This window comes from Schistocerca gregaria, chromosome X (assembly GCF_023897955.1).
Source record: "Schistocerca gregaria isolate iqSchGreg1 chromosome X, iqSchGreg1.2, whole genome shotgun sequence".
Classification (NCBI taxonomy): Eukaryota; Metazoa; Arthropoda; class Insecta; order Orthoptera; family Acrididae; genus Schistocerca; species Schistocerca gregaria.
This window is the reverse complement of record NC_064931.1, coordinates 567,503,503-567,523,053: the sequence shown is the minus strand read 5'-3', so window position 1 is coordinate 567,523,053 and position 19,551 is coordinate 567,503,503.

Genomic DNA, 19,551 nt, shown 5'->3' with positions numbered 1-19,551 from the left:
ATTTTGTTTGCTAAGAAGTTTTCAATTCAAACGCAAATCTGATGTGATAAACTCTGAGAATATATTTTGTTTACAAGGTGTTATTTCGGAACAAATTCCTTTATCAGGAGCAATTGCCGTGCCGGGGAATGAGGAAAGGCCACAGAGGAATAAGAACTTAATGATTTACAGTTTTAAGAACCAGATAATATCAAAACATTCGTATAACAGCAAATTTAAGTGCATCAGAATACTGATAGGGTCCATAACAACGAAAGAAAACTATCTGGGATACAATTAAGAAAAATAGAACGCAATGAAAACACCTCTGAGAATCTTGTTTATTAAAACTTTTTATATTTGGTCAGCTTTCCGAACAAATATGAAACTGAAGGTTGCTGGGATCCTCCAGTTAGGTCAGGCTTTACCCCGCCGCTGATCACGCAAACCGGACATCCAAATATATCCAGAAACAAACGAGCAGCTCTTGTTTGTTGGGAGCTACAGAGCATAGATCAGAAGACTCCAATCTGCGATGTCGAGAGTAATTAATCTCCACCAATGTCGAAAGACTGGCGACTGCGTGCAGGTCGCTTTGTGTTTACTGCGCAGATTCAGCTGTATATTACCATAAATGTGAGTACAGCGCTGGCGCATTAGATATATGCGCCGATAATGAACACTGTCACGAACGCGTGATTTCGGCCATGCATTCAACATACCATGTCCGGTATGCGCAGTGCGTGTTTCCGACAAAGTTAAAGCAACTAATTGGTGTTCCTACAGGGTGGCAGTATATTGACAAGTAACTTAAACTTTCGAGATGAAGTATATGAACACTTCCTTAAATAACTTCTAAATATTACTTTCTGTTGAGTTCTTTTTATTTAAAGCATGTTGACACAAGAAATTGTAGATATGCACGCGTTTCATTGTATTGACATGCTTGTTATATGGGAAAAGGAGTCTTAAGGGCTCAACAAGGATGAAGCAGCAAAATTTCTGTCTACTGATGTGAGGAAGAAACCCGACACACATGACGTGATTTACAGTATCACGGAAACCTAAATCAAGATGTAAGAAACTTGTTCATATCCTTCCTCATGGCTGCTGAGTAATTAATAATTAAAATTTCGTATCCAATACAGATGATAATTCATCAGTTGGTCGCACCTTTTCAGTTTCCCATCACGCTGCTAACCGTAAATATCTCAGATGAAGTAGCTGTTTATTACAGTTGTATTAGGCCTATGTTCCCCTGCGTACCATTATACTCCAATGCAAGTGTTATAGTACAAGAAACTCTATCATGATACCATACCACATACTATGTAACAATTTGGTGTGTACGTGTAAAGTCATGTCCGACATACGCCTACCACCTAAAGAAAATCAAGTGGTAAACAGTAGTGAATGAGACATTTCATTAGCAACTGTGGTGGACAAGAACGAGTTTCTTATTAGTCAAAGTATCCGGACGATGGATTTGAATAATGTTCCTCACGAATACGCGCCAAGAGTCACAACAAATGTGCTATCTCGCCGCCACGCTCGTTACAGTTCAACGGAGTGCGACACGCAATTCCAGACAGCTCTCAGCTGTATTTACCTAACGCAGTGGCTCAGTGGTTAAGTCATTTGAGTGGTGTTCGGATCCATGTTTCTGAGTCCAGAAAGCTCTATGCAACAGAAACAGCAGATCATTTTGCCATTTTCATTGCGAAATTGCCGGCTTATTCATGTCTGGGGTAATAAAGAGGGCTGTTTGCCAGTGTTGTTTGCTTGCGTAGCGAAAGGTGTTTGCTGCTAAAAGGGAGGTCTGGTTTGTTTTCGGTTCTAATCTCGATGGAGGCAGATAGACTATCAGTCAAGCAATTTTAAGAAATTTTCGCGTCCCCAATAGGTTATATTGCTACCTTTATTCTTTACCAGTGCCCTGTGGATGTCAATATGAAACTCTTGTAGAATTTCATACCTGTTACTGCCTACTTTTTCCGCTTCTATCAATAATTGAATTGACTTAAGTGTGGTACTGAATGATTTTTAACTGAATTTCGTTTTGAATCTTCACGCATTGCTAAGTTTGCACAATTTCATGATAGGTTAGCAACGGTAATCCATTATGACTGGTCTGAACGTTGACACAGACAGTTTCCCGGCCGAATGCGCATAATATTTTACTAATTCGTAACGATCTGGGGTACTTTGTATTACTAAAAGTTACGATATCTTGATAAGCTGAAATTCATTTTTATTAGTACAGTTCATTCTAATTAGCGTTTCTTCTTTCATTTATACCTTATACTTACGTGTTGTGTTTAACACACTAATCAGCATTAATATAGTCTTATACATGATTGAAAACAGTCTGACAAAGTTCGGATTGTTTTTCAACTCCATGCCGTTGCATAGTATGTTGATAGCATATCGTCGCCTGTTATGCTGTGTAGCAGACTTTCAAGCTGTGCGCATCAGCATAACGGAAAGGCGAGGGGTCTCGCTCGTTTTGTCCATGACTGTACATATATGCCCACAAAATTTTATACATTCTTTTAAGATTTAAATAATTTATGTTTACTTAACCAAATCCTAATTAGAAATACATTTTCAACGGAATATCTGTCAGTTACTCGCTACAAGTGCAAATAACGATTTTTTGTACATTTTTCTCATAGTAATTTACCTAATAGTGGAGAACAGCTCTCTTCAATGTTGTACACATGACCTACATGAAGTAGCTGTTGTTTAATTCAGCTCACTTACAGTTGTCCTTTCACAAAACATTACAATTTCGTTTATCTTATCATCTTGTCAGAATATATGACATTATTTAAAGTCCATGACTGGTAGTTCCCATTCTGATCCGTGGTAATTAACTACAAAGCAAGGTTTTTTGCACGAAGTTTTCATAATTCTTGCTGAGATGATTTTCTTGAAAGAACTAATCTCGACTCCACCTTTATTTAGAGCTGTTAATGGAATTTGTTTGACAAAATGAATTAATTAGATTCTGTGTAGAATCCTTGTAGATCCAAACACACGTCCAGAATTAATGTTAAATTGTATTTCGAAAAAGTTTAAGCGACTTTTTGGGCAGTTGTCCCTTACATGCGATGTAAGGTCTGTCAGTAAAAGAAACTTAACCAGTCAGTGATTATATGCACTGCCAATAAAAATTATTTCAATAACGATGCTGTAAAGACTATTTGATAGGTTAGTGTTATTACATGTAGCCACAAAATAAAGAAAAGGTCTCAAATGAGTCTGAAATAATCAAAAATCATAATTACATAGCAATCACACCTTGCGACATATCCGGAATTAGTTTCGGTTTAAAAAATAAGATGTTTAATGTGCTATGTGTTTTCATTTGCACTCACTAAAATCATCACCACCATTATCATTTCCAGATAGTAATGACCCCTACCTACGATGTTCATTTTATCAGAATGTCAGGGTGACTGCAAAATGTTGATGTTTTCATGAAATATACAGTGCCCATTTTCTCTCGTAAACCACGTGTTAGAGATGCTACTAGGTATCTGTGGGATAGTCACAAAACGATTTTTAGTATACATGCAATTGCGTAAAACTCTTGTTGTGTCTGTGACAATAAAACCATATTTGTATCGCTGACAACAGTCGTTACACATGGAATTAAATTGACTAAAAGACATGTCACTATTGACATGGTTGTCTCATAATGCACAGCTGAAGCCCCAAGTGTGGTACGTCACAGCATGTAGTGACCGACCGCCAATCTGTATCATCTGTTTACTTGTGACAGGAAAGTGATATGGCTCTCCTTAAAGATTTCAGAAATAATTTATATATGTTAGCTCTATTTCGTATACATCAGTGAATGACCTAAAATGCTCCAAACGTAAATTGGAGCGTGACAATATTTTTCATTGTAAGCTCTTTGAAATATATGCAGTGGCTTACTTAATTTCAAAATATCACAACTATTAAATAGAATTATGTGTGTGGTGTGAGACTATAAGATGTGAAAGAATAAAATTTCTTCATCAGACAGTTTCTTTAAAATCTAATAAGAAAGCCGTATAGCGGAGAAGACATGTAAATCCAGAAACAGTGGTTTTCAATTTTTTGCACAAAAAGTAAAAGTTTTCTGAGAACTTACAACAGATACCGATGCAATTTTGCTTCATTTACTTAAAACAACTTTTTACAGGTACCACAGATGAGTCAATATTTGGCTCTCTGCGTTCCATCCTGCATCTGCTTCCATCGCTACAGGACTCTGCACCTCACTGCGGTACATCTTGCGTTGCAGAGACATTTCACTCACGTGGCTGCTGCCTCAGTGGTACACTGATTTCATTTCTTTTCTGCACAAATTTCTGTATTATTCTGAACTTACTACTTAAATCTCCCTGCTGTCTACATTTACAGCAATATATATACTCCGCAAGTACCGTATGGTGCATGGCCGAGGGTACCTTATACAACTACTAGACATTAACTTTTCTGTCCCACTCGCAAAGAGACCGAGGGAAAAACGACTGTCTGTATGCTTGTATACAAGCTCTAATTTCTTATTTTATCTGCATTGTCCTTAAGTGAAATGTGCATTTGCGTAGGTACAGCCGTTCTGTAGTCAGCTTCAAATGGCAGGTCTCTAGATTTTCTCAGTAGTGTTCCGCAAAAAAGACGTCGCCTTCTCACCACGAATTCCCATTTGAATTCCCGAAGCATCTCCGTAATATATGCATGTTGATCAATCCTATTGGTGACAAATCCAGCATCATGCCTCTGAATTGGTTCAATGTTTTTCTTTAATCCAACCTGGGGGGATCTCAAACAGTCGAGCAGTATTCAAGAATAGGTCACGCTTTACAGATGATCCACACTTTCCTCGCCGGCCGCGGTGGTCTCGCGGTTCTAGGCGCACAGTCCGGAACCGTGCGACTGCTACGGTCGCAGGTTCGAATCCTGCCTCGGGCATGGATGTGTGTGATGTCCTTAGGTTAGTTAGGTTTAAGTAGTTCTAAGTTCTAGGGGACTAATGACCACAGCAGTTGAGTCCCATAGTGCTCAGAGCCATTTGAACCATTTGAACCACACTTTCCTCAAATTCTCCCAATAAACCGAACTCAATAAGTTGCCTTCCCTATTACTGTCATGATGAGCTTATTCCATATCATATTAATTACTAACGTTACATCTGGATATTTAATAGACATAGCTGTGTGCTGTATTCGAACATTATCGGATTGTTTTTTCTGCAGTAACTTACATTTATCTACATTCAGAGAAAGCTGCAATACACCACGCCAACGAATAATTTTCTATGTCATCTCGTACCCCACCACATTATAACTACCGTGACACCTTCCCGTACACCACAGCATCATCAGAAATGGGATGAGTTGTGGAGGAAGAGGGGTGAGATCTATACCTGCTCTCACAACGCCTCCAGCACGGCAAGGCGTGGGTTCACAGTCAAGACGTACCTCCCGGTTGCTGCATTCAGTGGATGTCGACGCCATATTCTCCAGCGTAATCTATATACATGTAAACCACCATGTACATGTGTACGTATGTCCAGGATCTCCTTCCAAGTGCCTGGATAGATTTCAACCATACTTGGCATGCAAATAGCAAACTTCACGAGTATCAGTACTGTGTGGAAGACAGATTCATAGCTCGAATAGAAGCGGTGATATAGGCAAAACTTTTTTTTCAGCCCCCTGCGTATGGGCTGCACTGCAAGATAATTTTCAAAAGATTCATTTCGGCTTTATCTTCAAGCGAAATAGATAAACCACTGAAAACCTAAATCTGGATCGATGGATGTGGGTTTGAACTGCCATCCTCCAGAATGTCCAGTGTCTTTGCTGGAGGCCATAGTTTTCGAATTATTCAAGGAAGTCAAACAAAACTGACTTTCAGATGAGTTTTTTTGACTAACGCTAAAACTGTGGTCTCCAGCGAAAACGTACACATTTTGCCCGTTGCGACAGAGAGAATATGAAAATCTCATGCGGATTTTTGAAGGCATTGCGGGTTGTATAAAAACTATAGGTAGAGGCAGCTGAATCACCCTGTATAACCAAAATCAATCATATGTTGCCTGCGTCGGTCATTTTTATAGAGTTTTCAACTGATTTTTAAACAGCTGTGTACTTAGATTGACTTAGTTTTCCGAAAATAGGGCATCTTAGCCTATATTGCCTGCCGTCCTTTGCAAGAAATGCGAAAAAACTGAATTTTCTTGAAGACTAATTAATTCTGATATGTTACGAAGAAAGAAAAAAAATCTCTTACTCAGCTGGACATATTATATTAATATTGCCTGCTATTATTTACTGAATTTCTGCCTGATGCAGTTGGAGCCTTCACATTCGGTTTATTAACGTTAAACTGTTTAGTCGGATAACGTCTTCACATTTCGGTATTGATTCGAAACTGCCACATTAAAACTAAAAATAGTAACTTGTAGTATCGTGTATTTCACAAAGGGATTATGACAGTATCTGAACTTGTACATAGGGACACAATTTCTGCCAACTTGTCCTTGTAATTAAAATCTTAATCAGTGGAAACTGTAATTGGAAGAAGCAATAAATTTTCGTCGTACCGCTAACTATTCAAACATTAAATAAATCTTACCAGTCGCCAGCTAGGAAATAAAATTCCAGTACCTTCAGTGTAGAGTTGTTTTGTGGTAGAACTACGACAAGCTGCCTGTGGAAACAGGACACTGTTCGACCATAAACTGCGACTGCAACGTTTCCGGTGCTAAGCTCTTTCTGAAGCTCGACCAGTTCACTCGATATTACACCTTCCCCTGCAAATACAAATAAAGTTTCGAATAACCGTAAGTTCGAAATAACTAACTTAAATTTATCATAGGAATTCATGAACGTTGTTCGTACACGGAATGCCTAAGTAACAACAATTTTTCTTACCTGTAACCTGATGATAGCACCAGTTGCATCGAAATGTTTCAAATGGTTCAAACGGCTCTAAGCACTATGGGACTGAGGTCATCAGTCCCCCTACACTTAGAACTACTTAAACCTAAATAACCAAAGGACATAACACACATTCATGCCCGAGGCCGGATTCGAACCTGCGACCGTGGCAGCCGCGTAGTTCCGGACTGAAGCGCCTAGTACCGCTCGGCCACCGCGGCCTCCCGCGCCCGGGTTCCCGGGTTCGACTCCCGGCGGGGTCAGGGATTTTCTCTGCCTCGTGATGACTGGGTGTTGTGTGATGACTGGGTGTTGTGTGATGTCTTTAGGTTAGTTAGGTTTAAGTAGTTCTAAGTTCTAGGAGACTGATGACCATAGATGTTAAGTCCCATAGTGCTCAGAGCTATTTGAACCATTTTGAACCACCGCGGCCGGCGCATCGAAATGCATAGCCCACAAAAAGAGATATGTAGTCACAAAGTAGCAGATATATCTATCATCTATCTAACGCTTAACTTGATCTGTCATCTCCGAAGCTGCAGCATTATAAAATGTCAGTCTAAGTCTTCCAGGTACAATTCTAGATACTACAGAAACATATCAGTTTCTGAGACGAGAAATCGAAACTACGTAAATTAGTCAACATTTTCAGGAGATATTTGTACGTTTAGGTCTGTTTAAATTACTTTCTTTGGTAAATCCAACATAACTAAACCACTTAACAAAAGAGTCTATTCTTGTTCCGAACATGGCTCCTCAAAAGGACAACTTATGATCATTTATATTTTGTTAATATGTACCATCCCATCCTTCACTGAGATTACTAGAGATGCTGAATAGGTCCAGAACTGATCCCACACGAGAAAGAACAGGTAGCGACTACGTGGTACTGAAGCTCCAGGTATTTGGACAGCGAGCTCAAGATATCAACATACAAACTGAGATCATGCAGCCATTGTCGATATTCTTGCAGAGATGTGCCTGAACATGATGGAACGTAACTGCTATTCCGACGCCTTATAAGATGTCGTGAATATCTAGGGGAACGGGAAAAAACGCAGGGATTAAGCGTATCGTTTCTTATGTCATTCGATAGGGACTAAGCTCGAGGAGAGGAGGAGTGTGATTAAAATCCTCGTTCAATCACTCTAATTTAAGTTTTGCATAATTTATTCAAGTCACTTCAGGATGGGATGATTCCTTCGGTGAGACCAGCAAACTTTAAACTAACTACTTTCTATGTCATTAGAGACGGGGAACTAGTTAAATGGGCAAGCACTAGGAAGGAAGTCGTCTGTGGCAGTCATCTCTGTTGGGTGGATACTGTAGGTACGCAAACATTATTCAATTATCTTTAAATCTGCAGGTAAAAACCGAGGTTGTTTGCTCATATACTTTAACATGACTTCGTAAATTAATTTTGTCTTCTCGATTTGTCTGTGAAATACGCAACATTAATTTAAATTATTCTTTACATATAATTTAAGTACTAAAACAAATTAATGTAGCGTAAAACTCTAATTTGTCACTCATATCCTAGACAATTTCGTGGAACAAAAGCTCTACATTTTTTTTAATGGTAAGAATGGTAGTGTGTTGCGAGTGGTTTGTATACAACGTGACTATTGTATATCACATAAAGTTCCCTCTTGTTATACAATGAGTTTGAAAAAGGACGCTCTGAAGGGTGGTATTAGAATAAAAACATATAGCTATGTTCATTCTTATTGTACATTATAAAAATTGATTTTTCATGGAAAATTTGAATAAATATCAAATGCCTGTTAGAGGTAATATCCTCCCACAGCAATTCGAGACCCGATGTGTTCCGAGATAGGATGTGCGTCACTTTGAAGAGAAGACTATCGCTCTGGTAATCAATTCAAAGGACGTAATTAGTAGCTACGTCGTAAATAAGAGCCTAATATGATAACTGAAAAACTCAGAACAGACTGTGATAAGAGCTTTCTACATTATTGTCCATGAAACAGTCTGGTGTTTAGATGCAACGGCAGTGATTATTTCAAGTCACTAAGAGCTGATTTCCGTGTTACAATTACACAATTACTGTCAGCGCTCCTAGCATGAGAGTTTTTGTAATGACTTCAGTTACTGTTTTGCCAGAGACAGTGGCTGAGAGAAGTGACGTTATTGAACAGAAATTCCTTTTTGCCGTTATTCAGTAATTACACTTTACTGAGAGTGAATGAAAATGTTATCGTGCTGCGATTAATGCTCTACACCTAATCTACGTCCTGTCCTTTTCAACTAACGGGAAATTAGTGTGATGTGGTTTTATTTTTACTTAACTATGATGGACATCATAAAGAACTTACCGCTGTGATTTACCTTCCTTTTTGTTGAGGGTATGGTGGGATAGTCATTTCTATATTTCAGTTTAGCAGAGTAAACTAAACGACTATAGTTCTTGGAGTTTGTTGTATGCCTTTCCTGTCCAAAACTAATCTGCTTTCCATGTACCTGGTATTTCCTTTCGACTCCATGTCTTATCAAGTCTTGTCAACAGAAAAATACTAACTGAAGGTAGTTACCATGGTTCTAGAGGTAACTAATGAAAGAAGAGGCATTGAACGTCAGGGAAAAACAAACGATCAGCGGTCATAAAGGTAGATGAGAAGTCTTGAAATACTGAACGTAATGGAAGTAATGAGCGGTTAAAACGTCAAATAATACAGACAAAATAAGTTTAGCAACTGACAGACCATTCTGCACCAGAAGAGAGACACGATAAACAAACAGCCTAAGACAGAACATAAATAGTCCCAGTTATAAACACATTCGGCTGCAACTGGCTAAAGACGGTGGAAAAATTATGACTGCCTGTGAATATCTATAATTATGGCTTCACGGTATTTTCTGAGAGTTTTCTGGTTTTTGTTCTACTTTCAAATCATGGTTAGGGCTATATCGAAGTTAAATAAATGACAACGAACTAATGAGAAATAAGTGACTTCATTACAGTTGTTTCTAACGGAAATCGTGTAAAGACGTTTTCACTGATCACTGCCAAAGAATCACTAGTTGGAATGCTCATTCAATAAATGATGTGATACTGGACTTAAGCTTACGTAGACGAGTATAGAGCTCTACAGCTGTATATTTACTGTATCGCACGATGTGGGTAGCATATCAGAGCAGGTATAGAGTGCAGCCGAAAAATATCAGGCCCCTAGAACTTAGAACTACTTAAACCTATCTAACCTAAGGACATCACACACATCCATGCCCGAGGGAGGATTCGAACCTGCCACCGAAGCGGTCGCGCGGTTCCAGACTACAGCGCCTAGAACCGCTCGGCCAACCCGGCCGGCCACATTTGAATCAACACATCGCGTACATCACTTGCACTTTACATTTTGTGTGTGTTTTCCGTGTGTCGTGCTGCCACCTGTCGCTGTGTGTTTGTATTTTGTTTGTGTTTATGTGTTTGTGTGACTACCTTGTATTAGTGTATCTACAACTGTAGCAAGTATAATGAGTAACCTATAGAGCACTGCACGAATCAGAATGATATTGACCGTAGAAATACGGAAAACAATAATTATTTGGACGTACAGCATGTGCTATGACCGCGAAATGTTTGCATGTGCATAGATTTATCAATGTGCGTTTCAGAAAAATATTTGATTTAGACTCATAAACGGTTCTCGGTCATCAAGCGATTAGGCAGCTACCACGCGTATCGAAGCATACCACCGAATGTTGACGCAGGCAAGTAATGGTGTACAACAGATAGAACGTTTATGCAGTCTTCACTAGCAGCTATCTCTCTGTCATTTTCGATGGTGAACGCGCAATTTTGTAATCGTTATTATGCGCCTGTAAAAATAAACGTCGCAAGGCTGTACCAGCGGAGTACATTTTCTAGGAATTACTTTAATATTGCACGTTGGCAGACCCTCTCCACCCTCGAAAGCTTCGTTGTGCAATCCCGGTTTCGTCTGCTCTTCCCGATAATCGAGGAGCAAATACACCGAAGAGCTAAAGAAACTGGTACACCTACCTAATATCGTTCAGTGCTTATGTGAGCACGCAGAAGTGTCGCAGCACGACCTGACATGGACTCGACTAATGTCTGAAGCAGTAGTGGAGGGAACTGACACCTCGAATCCTGCAGGGCTGTCCATAAATCCGTAAGAGTACGAGGGGGTGGAGATCTCTACTGTACAGCACGTTGTAAGGCATCCCAGATATGCTCAATAATGTTTATGTTTGGCGAGTTTAGTGGCCAGCGGAAGTGTTTAAACCCAGAGGAGTGGTTCTGGAGCCAACTCTGGACGTGTGGGGTGTCGCATTGTTCTGCTGGAATTGCCTAAGTCCGTCGGAATGCACAATGGACACGAATGGATGCAGATGATGCTGACGTACATGTCACCTATCGGAGTCGTATCTAGAAGTATCAGTGGTCTCATATCACTCCAATTGCACATACCGCACTTCATTACAAAGCCTCCACCAGCATGAACAGTCCCCTGCTGACATGCAGGGTCCATGGATTCACGAGGTTGTCTCCATACCCGTATACTTCCATTCGCTCGATACAATTTGAAACGCGACTCGACTGACCAGGCAACATGTTTCCAGTCATCAACAATCCATTGTCGGTGTTGATTGGCCCAAGCGAGGCGTAAAGCTTTGTGTCGTGCAGTCATCAAGGGTGCACAAGTGATCCTTTGGTTCTGAAAGCCCATATAGATTATATTTCGTTGAATGGCTCGCACGCTGACACTTGTTGATGGCCCAGTATTGAAATCTGCAGCAAAATGCGGAAGGGTTGCGCCTGTGTGACATTGAACGATTCTCTCAGTCGCCGTTGGTCCCGTTCTTGTCGGATCTTTTTCCGGCCACGGCGATGTCGGAGATTTGATGTTTTACCGGATTCCTGATATTCACGGTGCACTCGTTAAAAGGTCGTACGAGAAAATCCCCGCTTCATCGCTATCTCGGAGATTCTATGTCCCATCACTCGTGTGCCGACTATAATACCACGTTCAAACTCACTAAAATCTTAATAACCTCCAATTGTAGCAGCTGTAACCGATCTAACAACTGCATCAGATACTTCTTGTCTTATTTAGGCGTTGCCGGCCGCAGCTCCGTATACTGCCCGTTTGTCTATCTTTGTATTTGAATACGCATGTCATTCGGAAGGACGACGGTTCAATCCCGCGTCCGGCCATCCTGATTTAGGTTTTCCGTGATTTCCCTAAATCGCTCCAGGCAAATGCTGGGATGGTTCCTTTCAAAGGGCACGGTCGACTTCCTTCCCTAATCCTATGAGACCGATAACCTCGCTGTTTGGTCGCTTCCCCCAAACAACCAACCAAATAATACGCCTGCCTACACCAGTTTGTTTGGCGTTTCAGAGTACAATTGTTGTTTCCACACATATGGCTTCAAGAGGTGTAATGCTGTTGATCGTTCTCCGGACATTGATGAGGTTATTGTAACATTTTTGTATTTGCTTGCGTACTCAACTGATTTTTTCACTCTTGGTCCAGCAGTCGCTTAGTACACACCTGGAAAGCGGCAGGTCACGTATTTAGCTTTCTCTGTGGTTTCTTAGTTGTATAATTCTTAACTTTCGTGTACGGCTTCATATTTAAGAGTAATAATCTCACGTTTTTGTAACTATAAAGTACAGAGTCAGGTACGCTGTAGCATAGTTATCATTTGTTCTGAACAACTAGCTTCACAGCTCATTAAGGCGTCAGCCTCCATTTGCGACACGTCCGGAGGGTAGCAAGTTGCATATCTAGGTTTCCCTCTATGATTTTATAATTAACTTCTTCATTTAACCCTTCCAGCGTGAATACGATGTGTGCGGGCTTTGTGCGGACACAGGAGGAGCTCGCCACAGTTCGCAAACAGCCGAATGCGCCATGCGCATTTGGTTACGGTTAGCCGTCTTCCGGCTGCTACTTCGGAGCGTAATGGTGTAGTGATGGCGGAGAATCTAGTGCACCTGCTTCTAATTTTCCCATACACTGCCATGTTCGAGCTAAATTTCTCTCGAGCAAAAAATTCATCATAACAAACGCGCGAAGCTGCTGTATTCCGAGCACGTCACAAGACAACGTACCACCGCAGACTGTACCTGTACTCAAAGCTATGATAAAAATAGTCTCTTCCTAGCGACTGCATTTGGTATACATGCTGCAGTTGCTTTCACAACATATTTAATGTAAAATTTTTGAAAACAATATCAGCGATCTTTTAAAATTAAAATTTAGAGATTAAAAACAGTCTTGATCGCTACTTCCTAATTTTATTGGAGTGACCGGTTTCGATTCTATTTGAGAACCATCTTCAGACTCTGAAAAAAACATATTACCAGGTAGAGGGATAGTTATAATAGTAAGTATATATAGCAAAATGTAGAACTAATAAATAAATATACCCAGAACGGAGGGTGGACTCCGTGGAGCAAGTTGGGCCGACCTTCGACGCTGGAATAACTGCTAATCGGACAAGGAGGGAACAGTTATTAAATGGGCTTGATCACGCACACCGTCCTGAGTGTGACATCATTACTAGGCAATGAGAAGGACGTCTATGATTAGGTAAACACAAAAAGTAGATTAAAAAGTGCGTTATAATTAAATTACATCGTAACATCACTATACGTGATTATTCGTCATAAAATGTAAACTATAAAAGTTCCTTGGTTTAAAATCAGCTTAAAGTGTGCTGTCCTCTAACTAATTTGTTACAACACAGGAGTATGGATAGAGAAGAGATTACAGAGTTTATTGAACTACTTGAACATACGTTAGCTTTTAACTATTTCTCCTTTAACGGTAAGATCTGTTCTCAAAAAGATGGTCTAGCAATTGGTAATTCCCTAGCTGGTACCATGGCAGACATTTTTGTCAATCATGTTGAATTACAATGTTTTGAAGAAAACCCTGAAATTACTAATAAAATTATCTACTACAAACGATATGTTGGTGATATACTATTGCTCTATAATGGGATAAAGGATGAAATAGATACATTGAAAAATTGTTTGCATAGTATACACCCCAAAATGGATTTTTACAGTTGAACGTGAAAACCAAATATGTATAATTTTTTTAAATCTTACTATTACAAACAGGTAGAATAAACATCAGTTTGCAATTTATAGAAAACCAACTACAACAGATGTAATTATTAACGCCACCTTTTGCCATCCATCTAAATATAAAAAAGCGTTCTTTCAATCAATGATTCATAGAATTAAAAAATTACCATTGGCCCCAGATGAAATCCAGAAAGAAAGATTAATACTAAAACAGATTGCCATTGCAAATGATTTCAATCCCAGTAACATAGACTTTTTGCTTAATAAGCTACAACGTCCATATCGCTCATCTGAATACAGAAATCGAAAATACTCTAAAATGACATACATGGGGGAATATTTCCGATAAAATAAATAAATTGTTTAAAAACACTGAACTCACAATAGCTTTCACCACCAACAATTTGCTTCAAAACAGACTTAGACATAATATTGATCAAAAAGATACCATATACCAAAACTCTGGAGTCTATAAGTTACAATATATCGGACAAAGTGGCCGCAACTTTGATGTTCGTTTTCAAGAACATACATCAGGCACTAGTAGTAATAAATCCTTATTTGGCCATCATTTGAATGAGTGCGATCATTCAGAAGGGTCAATTCAAAATAACTTAAAAATTCTTCATATTGTCCCAAAAGGACCGTCATTAAATTCGTTGAGAGAAATAGCAATTTATGCACATTATAAAAAGAAGCCTCTAGCCTTACTCAACGAGCAGCTCGACTACAGAGAAAAAATTTTCTGTGATCTTTTTGAAAACTTATTATAAGTAATATTGCTCTTTCGTTCTTAAATAGGTCATGTTTTTGTTTTTTATAAATCATGTTGACTCCTGATCTTATCATTTGCGCTCTTATGATCAAGGACATAATTTTATTGTTATACTTTTTACATATTTCATATTTTATATCTTGATATAACCATTGCTGTTGTCTTATTACGTTCATGATAAAACTTGGATTTACTACATGTCAATTCTAGCAAATAATACCCCATTCTCCTATATTGCTAATGGCCTCCTAGTTATAGAGGTTCTATCCTCTAAATGCTAAACGTAATGTAACATTTATGTCACATATTAGCGTCAACATCTCTCATTACGAGATTATTTTCCGTAGTATACATTAATATTGTCACCATTCTACCTGATAGCATAATGTTTCTACTTTTTAGCTTTTTCATAATCTGTACTAGATAGAATAGAACACGCATATATTTATCTTATGCACTACTGTAAAAACTGCCTCCTCACGCACTCATATGCAAAGACTGCTAAACCACCATCACATAAAGTTATTTCCAAGATGTTATATTGACAGAGGACGTTGGTCTTCACCTACAGCAATCTTTGACAGCTCTGTAGACTGCTGCATCGGAATAGGAAGCCGTTTCCACGCCAACTCTCGATGTAACTCCGCTAGCAGCGTCTCACTATCGATATAGTAACCTTTGATGCATCTTGTACAGAACTGAAATTAGAGGAGAGCGTACTTTTAGCTGATCTTAAAGCTTTAACCCTTTAGTTTACATCTCATGACGAATAATGAGACTTATGTGATGTTACGATATAATATAACTATGATTCACTTTCTAGTTATCTCCAACATGTTATATCGACAGAGGCCGTTGGTCGCCGCCTGTTGTCATCTTTTACAGCACTGTAGAGTGCCACATCGGAAAAGGACGCCGTTGCCACGACAACCCTCGATGTATCTTTGCTAGTAGCGTCTTCCTGTCGATTTAGCAACCTTTGGTGCATCTTGCAGAATATATGTTAGAGGGCAGCATACTTTTAGCTGATTTTAAACCACGGAACCTTTATAGTTTATATTTTATGACGAATAATTACTTATAATTATGTTACGATGTAACTTAATTATAACGCACTTTTTAATCTACTTGTTGTGTTTACCTTATCATAGACCTCTTTCTGAATGGCTAGCAATGATGTCACACTCAGGATGGTGGGCGTGACCAAGCCTATTAAAAAACTGTTCCCTCCTTGTCCGATTAGCAGTTATTCCAGCGTCGAAGGTCGGCGCAACTTGCTCCACGGAGTCCACCCACCGTTCTGAGTATATTTATTTATTAGTTCTACATTTTGCTCTATATATTTGCTATTATAACGATTCCTCTATCTGTTAATATGTTTTTTCAGAGTCTGAAGATGGTTTTTAAATAGACTCGACACCTGTCTATCCAATAAAAATAAGAAGTTGTGATCAAGACTGTTTTTAATCTCTAAAAACATATTTAATGGTTTCTTCATTATTAAACTTTTGAAAGAATTAATCACTAAAATAATATCAGCATTTATAAGTTCCTTCACATAGAAAAATGATAACATTTCTACAAATAGTTCTTTACGCTTCTGCCGGCTTGGGTGGCCGAGCGGTTCTAGGCGCTACAGCCTGGAACCGCACGACCACTACGCTCGTAGGTTCGAATCCTGCCTCGGGCATGGATGTGTGTGATGTCCTTAGGTTAGTTAGGCTTAAGTAGTTCTAAGTTCTCGGGGACTAATGACCTTAGAAGTTAAGTCCCACAGTGCTCAGAGCCATTTTTTTCTTTACCCTTCTAACAGATGACACTACTTGCTAAATTCACAGAATACTGGCGCCTAGTTTGTAATATCTCAGACTCCGCCAAGAACTGAAATCTATAGATACACGAATAAAATGTATGCTTAGAGAAACAGCGTTCACGGCCAGAAAGCAAGCCAAAATGCACTCGGTATGTCGGGGAGGCCTTGCCTGTGGCTAAGTAGAGTGTAGGGCGCAGTCGTCTGCAAGTTTTCGCTCAAGTTGGCACCAACGTCGCTTGCCGCTTGGGTTATGAGGCCAAACTCAGTTCACACAAGCGGCTGGAGTGTTTGGTGCAGGCTGTTGGCCTCGAGTACGGAGTGTAAGCAGAACTCGCAATCTGCAGCATTGTTTCCAAGGCTGATCGAGGTCCTTTGGTTTGGAGCCAAGTGGAGGGTGTCAACAAAAGGTTAGGCGGTTGTCTGAGGTACTCTGATGAACACTAGCCAGACGACAAGCAGATGGCAAAATCAGACTGCGTTCACAGTAAAGACACTTCGACTGTCAAAACTTTATCAATAAATTGTCGAAGTATTCGTAACAAAGCTCCTGCTTACTGCCCTCCAGGAAATTTCTTGTATTCTAATTATTCTTGTGACACGAAAACTGGCTGAAACCCGAAGTAGAAAGCTCTGAAATATTTAGCGAGCCATGGAACGTATTTCGAAAAGACAGATTAGACACAACATAGGAAGGGTAGTGTTCAATGCAAAAAAAAAAAAAAGGTTCTGAGCACTATGGGACTCAACATCTTAGGTCATAAGTCCCCTAGAACTTAGAACTACTTAAACCTAACTAACCTAATGACATCACACACACCCATGCCCGAGGCAGGATTCAAACCTGCGACCGTAGCAGCCCCGCGGCTCCGGACTGTAGCGCCAGAACCGCACGGCCACCGTGGCCGTCTGTTCAATGCAGATGACAAAAATATGGTCACTATTGAGGTCGAATTTGAGTGTGACAATGAAGTAATCTGGTTGCGCATAACAGGTCTAGGTGAAATCAGGTTAATTGCTGGATATTTTTACCAGCCACCCGATTCCACTGTGACAGTTCTAGAATCTACGGTCAGTAGCGTGAAAATACGTACATAATGCAATATCAGCTGTAGGTGACCTTCAACTACCCAGTATAGTTTGGGACATCTATATATCCTGTTATGATTTCCTTGCACGCTCTGTGGTTCTTTAGTGGATACAGAATCGAGGAACAGACACCGTTCATGATCAGAGAATTCAGATATTAACTTATTATACATCTAACTTGAAATACTAAAAATAGTATATAACTTGGTTGCTGAATTTACAGTGTCAGTTGCTAGCAGTAAATATGAATGTAGAAATATATACAAATGAAAAAGATTTATAAATCCGTCACTCTTCAGTACAACGTCTGTTAATAAGATGTCGAACCCTAGCCACTATGAAAGTCCGTAAAATGTTATTCAACTGGCAAACACACAAAATGGGGGTTAATGATCCATATTCGAGGTTAAGGGGAACGACAGGGTGGCGGTCAAAAAAACTGGAAATATTTTGTTATGGAATTTGGATGTATATACATTGAAGAATTATTCCCCAGAATATTATGGGCGAACTCGAAAAATTAACGATTCTGTGAGCGTTTGAAGCCGAGCGTGCACCGCACGCCTTGGCGTTAGAGAACCGGTTCCACGCTCACGCCGGCCGCGGTGGTCTAGCGGTTCTAGGCGCTCAGTCCGGAACCGCGTGACTGCTACGGTCGCAGGTTCGAATCCTGCCTCGGGCATGGATGTGTGTGATGTCCTTAGGTTAGTTAGGTTTAAGTAGTTCTAAGTTCTAGGGGACTTATGACCACAGCAGTTGAGTCCCATAGTGCTCAGAGCCATTTGAATTTGAATCCACGCTCACGCTCCCTTTTTCTACCGATTTGAGGAAGCTTGTTGCTGGAGCGTTGTTGGGGCAGTTTTACTTAAAATGTGAACGAAAGTTTAAGTTGTCTAATTTGGAGATGCGCTCCAAAAATAACATCCAGCCGAAGCGGAATTGCCAACATTGCTTAAAATTTGGCCGTATGTCTATTCGGTACAGGTCATACTGCATTAATGCACGTGGCAAATGCCCTTCAAATCAAAATCGTCGATGAAATGCGCCGATTATGTGAGCACAGAGACGCCAACGGCGATGCGCTCAGCGACGAGAAGGGCTTTGAGGACAAAAATGCGGGTTATCAGGTCAGTAGCAGAAAGCGGCCATCAACTACCTGGGCCTTGGTTATTATGGTCCATGTATTCATGATATCCCGTAAGTTTCAAGCTTTGACACTTTTTTTATATAATAAATACTTGTCGAACTCTAAACGCATTTTTCTGAAAACCATGTTTTTCGGCATTGTTGTCGTTGTCCACTCTACATTTTTCATTCGATTTCAATGGTTTTCGGTCTCTTTGAAGCAAACTCAATTCTCTTCAGTTCATCGAAGTCGATTTTTTTATGATGATATTTAGTATTTTTTGGGCCAAAAATGAGGGGTTCAAAAATGACCTTTTTTTCGAATATCTATAATTTCGCCAAAAAAATTTTTTTTGCAAATCCCTACGTTGAACTAAAATTACGTCGGTAAGGATCAGAGGGGTACGCTAATTTTATGGTGCAAATGGCTCTAAGCACTACGGAACTTAACATCTGAGGTCATCAGTCCCCTAGACTTAGAACTATTTAAACCTAACTAGCCTAAGGACACTACACACATACCTATCCGAGGCAGGGTTCGAACCTGCGACCGTCCCAGCAGCGCGGTTCCTGACTGAAGCGCCTAGAACCGCTCGGTCACCCCGGCCGGCTAAATTTTATGTTTCAGATAAACGCAACCGTAGTTACAGCGACAACCGTCGATCTACCTCCTTTCCGAGCTGCCTCGCGAAAATCCCAATTAACCCGTGAAGTTATTAATATTTCTGAATAAAAAATACGAATA